Below are 12,467 nucleotides of genomic sequence, written 5' to 3' on the forward strand. Positions count from 1 at the left end.
TAATCTCCTTGTTCCTTTTTTTTTTCCTTTTTTTTTTTTTTTTTTTTTTTTTGGGGGGGGGGCTGTTTCTTGGTTTTAAGGAGAGTTCTGCTGCTATTAATTAATTTATTTATTTGCTTGCTGTCTGTTTAGTCTGCATAATGAAAGGATTTGTCATATTGTTTTCTTGACTCAAAACCAAAATATTAGTTTGCTGCTCTAAATATTGTACACAAACTGCATTTCAGCACAAGAACATTTCTCAGTTATTTCAATGTATTCATGAACCTCTGTTAGTAAGTCCTGTAAAAAGTATCACCTTGGCAGTAGCACCTCCAATGACAGGAATAAACCTCCTTCAGGAAGTATCGTAGCACACATGCTCCAAGGGAAAAAACCAACCAAACAAAGCCTAACAAGTACACACACTCAAACATACTTAAGCATCTGTGCTAGTTTGAAGCAGGCTAGAAGGTTTTGGTGAGAAGAACTAGATTACAGGCTGTGAAAGGAAAACAATGGTGATGTCTGCTTCCCTCATAGGCTTACTGAGATATACAGGAACAAGAAATAAAAACATTAGATAACCGCTCTCACTTGGGCTGCTGGCTGAGCTGCATCTTACTCTCTAACATCACCCTCCATTTTGGACTAATCCACTTTGCTTCCTAACCCCCTGGCCAAACCTCCATTCTTCCTTGGGACTGGGGTAAGGTTGAGAGGGGTAGGGGGAAGGAGAAAGGGCGGTTGAGAGCCCCTCCTGGGGACTCAGGTTTCTGGGAGGGCTGTTGTGTTCCCGTATTATCTTTTTACTTTGTATATTTCTGTATATAACTGTATATACTGTAAATATCTGCTTGTATATTGTGCTGGCTGTACATATAAGCTTCATTCATATTTCCAGAGCCAGCTGAGTCTAGCCTGGGTGATTTCTAAAGTGTGGGGGTTGGGGAACACCCAAACAATCACAGCATCACAAACTTTATCAAACTGATGTTAACATTTTGATGATGTGTGTCTTTTTTAGCACTTTTGGAATTGTTCTGTTACAGGAGACTGGCTCCTTACATATCAGTACTATTAAAACTCTGAGACTTTTGGTGACTTAAGATGGACTCACAAATATCACAATTTCTAATGATCTGAGGAACTTCTAAATCTGGTATCTGCAATAATACATGAGAAAAAAAAAATCACTGCGACTGCATTTGTGTCATCTCTTTTTACACTTAGCAGCAAAAGCATTAAGTGGGTGTATTATCACAAGAAGTCCCTGCTGAAGCAAGACAGTTTTCTTTTTGGACCTCATAAAACTTAGAGCACACCCTGCCTTACTGTACAAGGTGACTGACATTTTTAGCTGTTGAAATATGTCCCTTAAGACTCAGAAAGTCTGATAAATCTTTGGGTTGTTTATCTTCTGTTCCCTTGCTTCACACTTAGACAATAAAGGCTGTGATTGAGTGGATTAATGAAAATGTCACCATTTATCACCTGAAGCTCAATCAGTAATAGCAAAGTTGGGTGTTTTTTGATTAATTACATAAAGGTGCAAAAATTCTCACATTATGAATTCAGACTCACTGCAAGATACTGGAACTCTGTGAAGCAAGGTTCAAAGTCTTAACGTTTACATAGACTTAGAAGTACATGCTTGAGTTTAAGCTACTTCTAGTGAATTAATTTTTCTAAGTCTCTGGTTTGACCACATTAGCTCCCCCTTAAGTACCCACCTACCAGCTCCAAAGCATCACAAACAACTTGTTTATCTTTAAAGGCTTCCTTCCATCTGCCTGCCACCTCTCAATTGCAGTTGCTATTTTTGCATTTACAGCACCCATGCATTTTTCCTGCACTACCTTTCCTTTTAGAGATAAATCCACATCCCACACACAACTGCCATTACCATTTTTAGGGTTCCCTTCTGCAGCCAACCAACCACAGCATTGTCTGACAACAGAGGGTTTGTAGACTGTAAGCAGTAAAGCTATCCATGTTGTTTACTGACAGCTGTCACATCATCTGGACAGGTAGATCCGTTTGACGGAGGACTCTTGGAGCATTCAGCACATAAATGAATTCTAGATGTAATGGGAAAAGAGGCCTTTTAGACCTAACTCTTGGGCTTAGTGACACTAAATTTGTGTTTCACACATTAAAAGTTTGAGTTTTCAAATAGTGGTAGAAAAAAAATAATCTGTAAGTAAACTGCAGAAGTGTATTTTCTGGTTTTGTGGTTAGATTGGCATTGCTTGCCACAACAAAGGAACCTGCAGTGCCCAGACCTTATGGACATGCTGTTAACTAAACCCTGTCTGAAAAGGCAGGCTAGACACACTGCTCTGTGGTGAAAGTGAGAAATCAGACCAGATCAGGTGAAGGCCAAATGGGAATTGTGAATCACAGAAACCAAGGATACATAAAAATGAGCAAACTGAAGGTGGTTTCCAGCTTAAGAACAAAGCATTTCATTAACTAGGTAAATACTGTAGGTAAAGTGTGTGATAAATTACATGTAATGCAAATCCACATTCCATTCATAAGTATAGATCGTGATTAAAACTGCTCATCTTATTCACAAAAAATGTCCCAGTCTGCTGACAGGCACATTTTATTCCCAGAATTATGACCAGTATCCACGTAAACATGCAGAATTTTTTTTTTCACTGTGAGGATGACAGAACACTGGCACAGGGCTGCTCAGGGGCATTATGGATTATACTACTCTGAAGATATTTCAATTCCACCTGGATGCATTCTTATGTGATCTACTTTAGGTGATCATGCTTGGGCAGGGGGGTGGAAGATCTCTTTCAAGGTCTTTTCCAACCTCTAATATTCTGTGATTCTGTGACATTTCATTGAATTAAAAACATTTATGTGTATCTCAAATCTCAATTTCTTTATAGAAATTGCATCAATTGATTCAATTGATTCAATTTCTATGCAGGAGTTAATTCAGACAAATCCTTACACGGACATCCTTAAATGAGTTTAATGGTGACTGATTTTGAGTTAACCAAATTGATTTATCTGTGTTATTCCAGGCTCCCTCATTGATCCACATGACATTGATTCCCCCTTTCTGTCTCCTCCTACAGTATATCTGTCTCATCTGTTTTCCCACATCCATGGACACAGGCATTTCTTGGAGTCTCCAGAGTACTACTGAAACACAAACTAAATAAATGTTATCTTTCAAGGAATTAATTTCTTTAAAGGATAAGCTACTCCATGAGCTTGGCTTGAATTAGTTCTGGTTAAGACGAAAGGCTCCAAGCCACCAACTAAAAAAAAATTATATTTAAAATTAAAATAATAATGGTTGCAATCCCCAGAGTCATTCCACACTCAACAGCTTGATTATGTTAAAGCGGGAAAAAGCTATGAAGTCTCAGAGAAGGTGGATGAAATGATTTTACCTAATCCTTGTTTTCATGCTCTGCTGTCACGAGACAGTAGAGAACCTCCCCAGGTAAGGAGCCAGGAGCCCTGTAATAAAGTAAGAACTGTCTGGACTAAAATTCTAAGCTATGAAGCAAAGTTTTCCCAACACACACAGGAAATCAGTTTCACCTTTTTAGGAGCTAGTTTTAGAAGTTGTGGAAGCTAACAGCAGCAAGTAATTGTATTTAAGATTCTTTAATTTATTTATTTTGTAAAGTAAATTAACATTCTGTCAGTATCTGTATAGTTTGTTCCTATGCATGTCTTAACCTTATTCAGCCAAAACATAATAAAAAATATATATTTTTATATATATATATATATTTATACCTCAAGATTTTCCTCCTTTATATCTTGTAATTTAATCTTAAAATAATGACTTCAGAAAAAGAATTCATCTTTAACAGATATATTGGATTTTCTGCACTTGCCATGTTTATATTAACTTGCAAACTCTGCACCTTGTGTGTGCCTTTACTATCCTATATTAACATGACAACACTGATAGAAGTAAATGTATAAATGTGTGTTCTGTCTGTTGCTGCCCATTGTTAGTAACAGACTTAACCTTAGAAATCCTAATTCCCAGAAGCCTGCATTGTCAAACTGGAATACAGGCAAAACTGATAAACATACAGGCAAAAATTAGGCAGTAGACTAACGCCACAAGTTTATGTACCAGAGAAGCAAATCTGAAGTCAGTGTTGCAAGCTCCATAGAATATGATATATTAATGTACTGAGAGAAGAGATGAGGAACACGAAGTTCACTTCATCATTGTCTATGCTTCTCCTATTAAATCTCTCATCCTCTGCTTGGCACAGCTGACCTTTAAACACTGTGGTTGCAAATTTGCATCTGTGTCAAAAGAAAAGATAATCAGAGGATTCTTGCTTGTTCCCATCAAATTCCTTTTTTAATCTCAAGTTCACCCAGCCTATCACTCCTCCTCTCAGAAAGCATCACATTTCTTTGATAGATCAGCTAAGGAGAACAGTCTGTCAGCTTTCCCAAACAAGAAACTTGTAGCTACCAAGGACCTGCTTTTTTCCTTTATCTGACATTCCAGCCTTGTTTTTTACCTCGTTTGTCCACTTCTGGGTGCTCGTTCTCTTAATATCAGAATTTGTTTTGACTTTGGTAGAAGTGAACCACAGGCCAGGCACTAAAACCAGACATGCCTCACAGGGGACTATAAAGCAAAACCATGTCCCCTTCACTTTCTATTATTATTTTGTCATAATTTTAATAATTTTAAACAGGGTTTTTATATTCAGAGCTAACTTTGAAACTTTCTAAAATACTGCTTGAAAATATATTCATATACTCAAATACTACCATTAGATTTGCAATTTAATGGTAATGTTCTAAATGAACAAAACCAAGCCCTAAATCTGTGAAATTGCAGAGGATTTAATGTTAATGTAAAAAATATGTTTTAATCTAAATTGTTGCATTATAAAAGGGAATACTAATTAATAACAAGCATTTTCTCATAGAAATGTTTCTTTTGGGAATTTACTTTAGTCAGGACTTGCAGTCAAAGACATAGATTCCAGACAGGATTGTAACCCAAACCTGGTTGCTTTTTTCATTCTTCAATATATCCTAGTTTTTCTATGTCACAAAATCAGTATTCAGACTTACAAATACATGCTGCAGTATATGAGCAATAAAAGGAAGGCACTGTAGCCTAGAATAACCTCCATCTGAAGAATGTTTAATATGGTTTCTGGTACTCATGCAAATAGTTCAGCTGCTGAATGTCCATTTCATATGTAGGAAGTGTCCAATATAACAGCTGAAGTGGGCCTTTCAATGTGTCTAACTAGACTGTTTTGCTTCCTCCATGTATCCAAAGATACTATCACATTCACAGCTAGAGATTCTGTTCTGTGTAATTCTTGTGCAGCTACAATAGCGCAATGGCATTAACCAGCATGCCTCAGATACTTTGGCCCTGTTTGATATTTTGAATACAAGCACTGTCAAAAAAAAACCCCAGCCAGTTCTCCTGCTAAGTGCAGCTAACGTCCTAAGTGCATGCAGGTTTGAACAGAAGCAAAAACATCTGTGCAAGAGAACAGTGTAGTTAATAAATTTAGGAGAGAAAACAAGAATACAAGAAAAAAGACATTAGCTGTCATTGACATGACCTTCGGAAGCCTGACTGCCTCAGCTCTGGTGTGAGGTTCAGCCTTCCCATTTCACTGATGTGTACTTCGTTGACTTTACAGAATCATAAGATCACTAAGATGGAAAAGACCTTTAAGATAATCATAATTCACAGTATCACACACACACAGAGTATCATCAGGGTTGGAAGAGACCTCACAGATCATCAAGTCCAACTCTTTACCACAGAGCTCAAGGCTAGACCATTCAAGTATCATATCCTGAAGTACCACATCTACACCTCCAGGAATGGTGACTCCACCACCTTCCTGGGCAGCCTGTTCCAATGCACCACTCTCTCAGTATTTTTTCCAAATGTCCAATCTAATCTTCCCCTGGCACAACTTAAAACTGCGTCCTCTCACCCTGTCATTGGTTACATGGGGGAAGAGACCCACACCAGCCTCACCACAACCTCCTTTCAGGTACTTGTATAGAGTAGTTAGCCTTCTCTTCCACAGATTAAACAACCCTAGATCTCTTATCCACTCCTTGTATGACACCCTATAAAACCCCTCACCAGACTCATAGCTTTTGTGTGGACAAGCTGCAGGACCTAAATGTCTTTTCTTTATATACATACTTCTCCAAGAAAGACTGGAATTTCTAAATGCTAATACAGAAAAGATATATTTTTAAGAGATATTCATTCTTAAGCTGATTTACAGAGATCACTAGCCTCAGAGGATACTTCTGAAATTTTGTTTGCTTCTTAAATTACAGTAGAAGCAATAAGTTTGCTCAGCTAGCAATTTAACCTAGCTCAATTAACAATTCACATGCAAAAAGGAAAAAAAAATAACTTCCTTTCTCAAGACCTATCTTTCTATTTGACAAGTTTCCATTTTCAGATGAAAGCAGAAACCACAGAAAATCTCTTGTATTTCAGCTAGTACTTCTAATTTCCATATAAAATTAATTGTTGGAAACACCATCATGAAAACTTTGGGGGTTTTTTTGTAAGCATGGAATGGTTTAGGTTGAAAGTGAACTAAAAGATCATCCAGTTCCAACTCCCTGCCATAGGCGGGGACACCTCCCACTAGAACAGGTTGCTCAAAGCCTCATCCAATCTAGACTTGAACACCTCCAGGGAGGAAGGATCCACAACCTCCCTGGACAACCTGTTCCAGTGTCTCACCACCCTCACTGGAAAGAACCCTTTCCTAACATCTAGTTTAAATCTCCCCTCTTCCCGTTTAAACCCACTACTCCTCATCCTGTCATTACAAGACCTTGTAAACAGTCTCTCCTCAGTCTTCCTGTAGGCCCCCTTCAGATACTGGAAGGCCACTATAAAGTCTTCTTGAAGCCTTCTCTTTTCCAGGCTGAAGAGCCCCAACTCTCGTAGCCTGTCCTCATAGCAGAGGAGCTCCAACCCTCTGATCATCTCTGTGGCCCTCCTCTGGACTCGCTTCAACAGTTCAATGTCCTTTTTGTGCTGGGGGCTTCAGAACCGTACACAGTATGCCAGGTGGGGTCTTGTTGTGGAGGCAGGGAATTAACATGGCCAAGTCAGGAATATATATAAAAATAGATATTTTTTTTCCCCTGAAACCCCATCCCCAAAACTGTCGACTGAAATTAATTAGTTTAATTAGCAGGCTCAGTCTGAGAATATCTTACAAAGGATACTATAGATAAATCTGGCTGTTTTAGAAGTCAAGAAATGGAAAAGGCTAAGCTACAAACACAGCTTCCCACTATTAATCAGGCTGAGCAGAAAAAAGTTACTCACAAGTGAGCTAGACTGTCTGAGAGAAAGAGCAGTCCAGATGCTTGTTAGCTTTCTCTCAAAGGACGTCCGAGGCTCATTAAGCTTGCACAAAAGGGGTGCTTACGGTGGGGAGACTTCCTAACCAGGGACAGTCCAGTCCCTCAGGAGCTTGTCCTTCACAGCGCCAGGGACTCTCTCTGCAGGAACTATGCAGGCAGGGGAGAACCCCGAGGCAGGAAGCACCCCAATATTTATGCCTTCCTAGAGAAAGTGTTGGGTTACCATTTCCAGGCTCGAAGCACACAGCCAATCCCCAGGCCGATTTCAGTGCGGGCATTTGCGGAGGGCACCCCTCGTGCCAGAAGCACCCTTTGCTCCCCCCACCTTCATGCCCGCAAGGCAAGGGTAGGAAACAGGTTTTTCCCGCCTTTCCTCTCCCAATCAAACCACGGAGGGAGAGGAATGTTGGGGTATCCAGGACTCCAGAAAGGTCTGACGAGAGCAAAGGGGGAGAATCACCTCCCTTGCTCTGCTGGCCCTGCCCTCTTAATGCAGCCCAGTAATGTCCAACTAGATCTATTTGACTTACAAAACTAAATAACATCATTACTCATTGTTCAAATATCCTGGACCTACTAAAAACAGCTGCAAAAAATGCACTGAAAACCAGGATACGCCAGAGAAAAAAGTCCTATATGGATCATAATGTATGTTTCAAAATAGACCAACACTAATCTCCAAAGGCACAATTCATCTTATATCTAGAAATTACATATCCAAACCAGACCAGTAACTTAGTCAGGAAGACACAGGTGCTTTGTATAAGCAATGTAAATCTTCTTTAGGATTTTTTTATCTTGGGTTAAGAGTAAATGGGGTGAATAAAGTTTTAAATTAAAAAAAGAAGGAAAAAAGACCAACAGAATCAAATGTCAGAATGCCTACCTTAATTTTTCAACTTGAAAAAAAAAAGGACAAAACAAATGAAACAGCAAAAGAAGCTCATCTGTTGGTTAGAGGCAAGTATTATTAGCACATGGTTTAATTTAAGCAGACAAGTAAATGCTTAAATTGGAGATTACACAAATATCAATGGTTTGTTTTACTTCAAAATGGACTTAACAGCCTAATCCTATAACACCAAAATCTGTGCACTGTCTATCACTGCTGGACTTGCTGACTGCAATACTAGAATCAATTTTTATTTGACTGGCTATCTGAACACACAAATACACACATCTGTGTGGAACAGATTCAGAAATTTAGTTTGCATATTTATGTAATCAAGTTAAATACCATGGAAGGAAAACTAAACACTGATCGTTTTATCAATCTGGGAAGAACAGCATCATTGAGAGATGAGAATAACATCATGCATCTTAACATTTACAGAGGACACAAAGTAAGTCATAAAACTGCCGATTCAAATGACAGCTCAGTGATTATTTTCAGAATGCAACATCACCTCTTTGTTACAATATGTTATTCCATCTCCACTCCTAAACTGATATCATAAAACTCATCATTGGTGCAACATTGACATCATCATCCCCACTCAAGGATGTGCTCTGAAGTCTCTTAGGTGTGCAAAACATGTTCAGCTGGAACAGTGTGTTCAACAGTACAGAGCCAATACTTTTTCAATAGGTGACTTACTGGTTAAACTCATGACTGGATTCAGGAAGAGTTGTGGGGTTTAAAAATATTGTTCCCTTAGTTTGGGGAGAATTAAAATTCAGCAGACAGTTCCTACCACTAATTTCACAGCAAGTATCTTCAGGTGCAAAAAGTGACCATTACATGATCAAAAGGAAATGGTCAGAAAACCTTCTTGTGCCACAGATATCTTTTAGAAGAGCAATGTTAAAATCAAGCAGAAATGGACATGCCTTTTTCCATACATGAAGACAATGGAACAACGCCCTTCCATACATGGGGAAAATGGCATAATGTCCTCCCTGAGGTAGCAAAGAAAGAGATAGACTATTAGTCATATTGTGCATTCAATAGTGAGTTCATGGCATGCAGATTCTAAGACTCCACCAAAAACTGAGGTAACTGAGTACTCAGTAATTCTCGGTGGGTACGAGTAGATGAACATCACACTTGTCAACCTCAGGAACAAGTCACGAAGAAGTTGGGAGAAAGCCATGAGTGAGAAATTTCCTTGTCATGACAGTGTCTGCATTAACTTTTTCTTAATATTTTTAATGCATCTTTTACCAAATTATTTGAACAAGAAAATAAAGTAATGAAGATTTGCAAAAGGACCTATAGCACTAGATGACAACTCAGAAAACTAAGTTCAATCTAGATAGATGACTGGAGAGGGCTGGGTGGTAGGTTGGACTGGATGATCTTGGAGGTCTCTTCCACAGTGGTTGATTCTATGATTCTATGATGTGTGTGTGTATATATATATACACACACACATACATATGCACACTTATGTAATGGACCTCAGAAGATTAGTATTAACTAGGAATAAGATTTTGGGATTATCATGTGAACTTTGTGTGAAAACTACAATTTACCATTCAGTAGTTCTCTGAGAAGAAACACTGTTAGGAATTAAACAGTTGTGGAAGCACAGAGCATCATGAAACATCTTAAACATCTTTGTCTAGCACACACAGCTCTGACCTACCACTTCATGAGCTGGAAGGTACTGGAAAGAGAGCAAAGTCATCCTTTGATGACTTCCAAGAAAAAAAAAAGACAAGAAATACTCAACTTGAAAAGTAGGCAACTGAAGTAGTACAGTGGTCTATAAGTGGCACGGAGAAGGAAAATAGGAACTGGTATTCATTTTCTCTTCTGAGTCAAGAATTCAGGGACAGCAAATTAAATGATCACATGGAGGTCTGACAGATACTTCTTTACACAATCCCTAGTCCAACCATGAAATCCTTCACCATGGGATGTTATGGATGTTAAATGTTTATAGTTTGCTCAGATGTACATTTAGGGTGTTTTGCATTCAGAAAAAAGCAGGACAGTGAGAGAATAGGTATTTTTTCCCTTAACTTTTATTCACCCATAAAAAAAATAGGAATTGTCAGCATTTGAGCTGTCTTTCACATCTCACTGCTTTCAAGTAGCTATGTTCTATGTTCCATAAAGGCTGTTTGCAGATTCATAGAATGGTTTGGGTTGGAAGGCACTTTAAAGATCATCTAGTTCCAAACACCTTGCCATGGGCAGGGACACCAGTTTGCTGAAGGCCTCATCCAAACTAGCCTTTTTCACTTCCATGGAGGGGGAATCCACAACTCCCTGGGCAACTTGTTCCAGAGTCTCACCACCCTCACTGTGAAGAATTTCTTTCTAGTCTCCAATCTAAATCTGCCCTCCTCAATCTTCAATCCATTCCCTCTCATCCTATCACTACAAGCCTTTGTAAAAAGTTCCCTCCCAGCTTTCTTCTATGTCGCCTTCAGGTACTGGAAGGCTGCTCTATGGTCTCCCCAGAGCCTTCTCTTCTCCAAGCTGAACAGCCCCAACTCTCTCAGCTTGTCCCCATTACGGGAGGTGCTCCAGCCCTCTGATTATCTTTGTGGCCTCCCATGTGGCTGCTTCAGCAGTTTCATTTCTCTCTTATGCTGGGGGCACCAGAACTGGACAAAACAACATTATTTTCCTCTGATAAAGAGGATATTTTGTATTTAACCATGTAGGCAGTCTTGCCTGCATCACTGACCTTTGTGCCCACATCATTAGGTGCCCACAATCCATCTGGCTCCTTGGATGTCACAACTGTGTGTAGATGGCAAAACAGCCTTCATTGATACAATTGTCTGATGTCCACCTCACCTATCAGCCTTCTCTAGTACAATTACTGTCATAAGCCATTTTTTGCAACTTTTTTGTTCTTTGTTGACAGCTTTTAAAATATTTTCCCTTCAGCTATTGTCTCTGTTATTATTCCATAGCCAGGTCTATTCTACCCTTAATCTTGAACTTCAGTACTTGACTTGAATTCTCCTTCAGTACCTGACTTCAGTTGCAGAGATCAAGCTCAATTCTGGAACAGCATACATGACTAGCTTTCTGGATTTATATTTAATAGCCTGAAAGATGTAAGAAGATTTGTTTGATGGCTTTTATAACAGTGAAGGAAACAAATAACAAAGGAATTAATATGAGGGCTCCTCTGCAGACATGCAAATCATAACTGTCATTTAAGAATCTTCTAATAAAATACAAAGATGCCTGACAACTTTCTCATAAACAGTGCTGAATTAACCTGTCATCCAACCCAAATACTTGTAGATGGCAGACAACACCATGTTATGAAACAGTTCCCTACCAAAAGGCTAGGCAGCTCTCCCTAAAGGGATAGGTGATGTTTATACATTACAAGCTTCATCAAGAAAATTTAAACTCTTTGATAAATAAATGCATAACAGAAGTAGCAATGGTTGGAAGCTGACTCCTTTCTGTTTGTCCTGTCTTTCTTGTGGAATCAGGAGTGATAGGAGGTGGCACTATGGACAGCCTCTCTCCAAGCCAGTTACTTGAAACATTTTAAGACTGGTGTTTGCTTCACTGTAGGCAGCTTATGAAATCACAGCATAAATTCCTCCACACTGTATGTTTACATGTAAAACAGTCATGAGAATCTTTCTTTTACCTCTTTGCATGATTTATGATTTACTAATTTGTAAAACAGGCCTGATGTCCACAGGCCTCTGACCTTATCTGACCTCCAGAGATCCCCTGTGCTGTCTAAAATCAAGCCAATTCAGGCCGCTTTATCTTCCAAGATTAAAAAAAATCATTCTGAGCCAAACAGTGAACAGTAAAATTTCAGCCACAGAGGAAATTTGTTGGTTTTTTCCCATTTTTCCATTACTGCACACAAAAGCACTAAAAGCTTTAAAAAAACCCACCAAAACATAACAACACATTCCTCACATGCACTTCCAATAATATTCTTGCAAAATCCATGACTTCAGTATTCCAGTAGTGCTTCAAGCTCCATTTTGAATGAGTTTAAGCAAACAGATATTTAGTCACATATACTGGACTGATTATCTAACAAAATAAAACCTCATTCAGTTCCATTTGAAAATTTCTAGGGATGAAAAAGTGTTATTTAGAAACAATAAAGAAGTATATCCTTTAGAACTGAATGAGTATATAAGGT

General features: G+C 38.8%; 1 protein-coding gene across 16 annotated transcripts in view; it reads right to left on the reverse strand.

Moving 5' to 3' along the window:
• CTNNA3 (catenin alpha 3) overlaps positions 1-12,467 on the reverse strand; it is a 452,565-nt gene that overhangs the window by 159,627 nt on the left and 280,471 nt on the right. The window lies entirely within an intron of this gene.

The sequence above is a fragment of the Pogoniulus pusillus genome, chromosome 6, assembly GCF_015220805.1.
Source record: "Pogoniulus pusillus isolate bPogPus1 chromosome 6, bPogPus1.pri, whole genome shotgun sequence".
NCBI classification, from domain to species: domain Eukaryota; kingdom Metazoa; phylum Chordata; class Aves; order Piciformes; family Lybiidae; genus Pogoniulus; species Pogoniulus pusillus.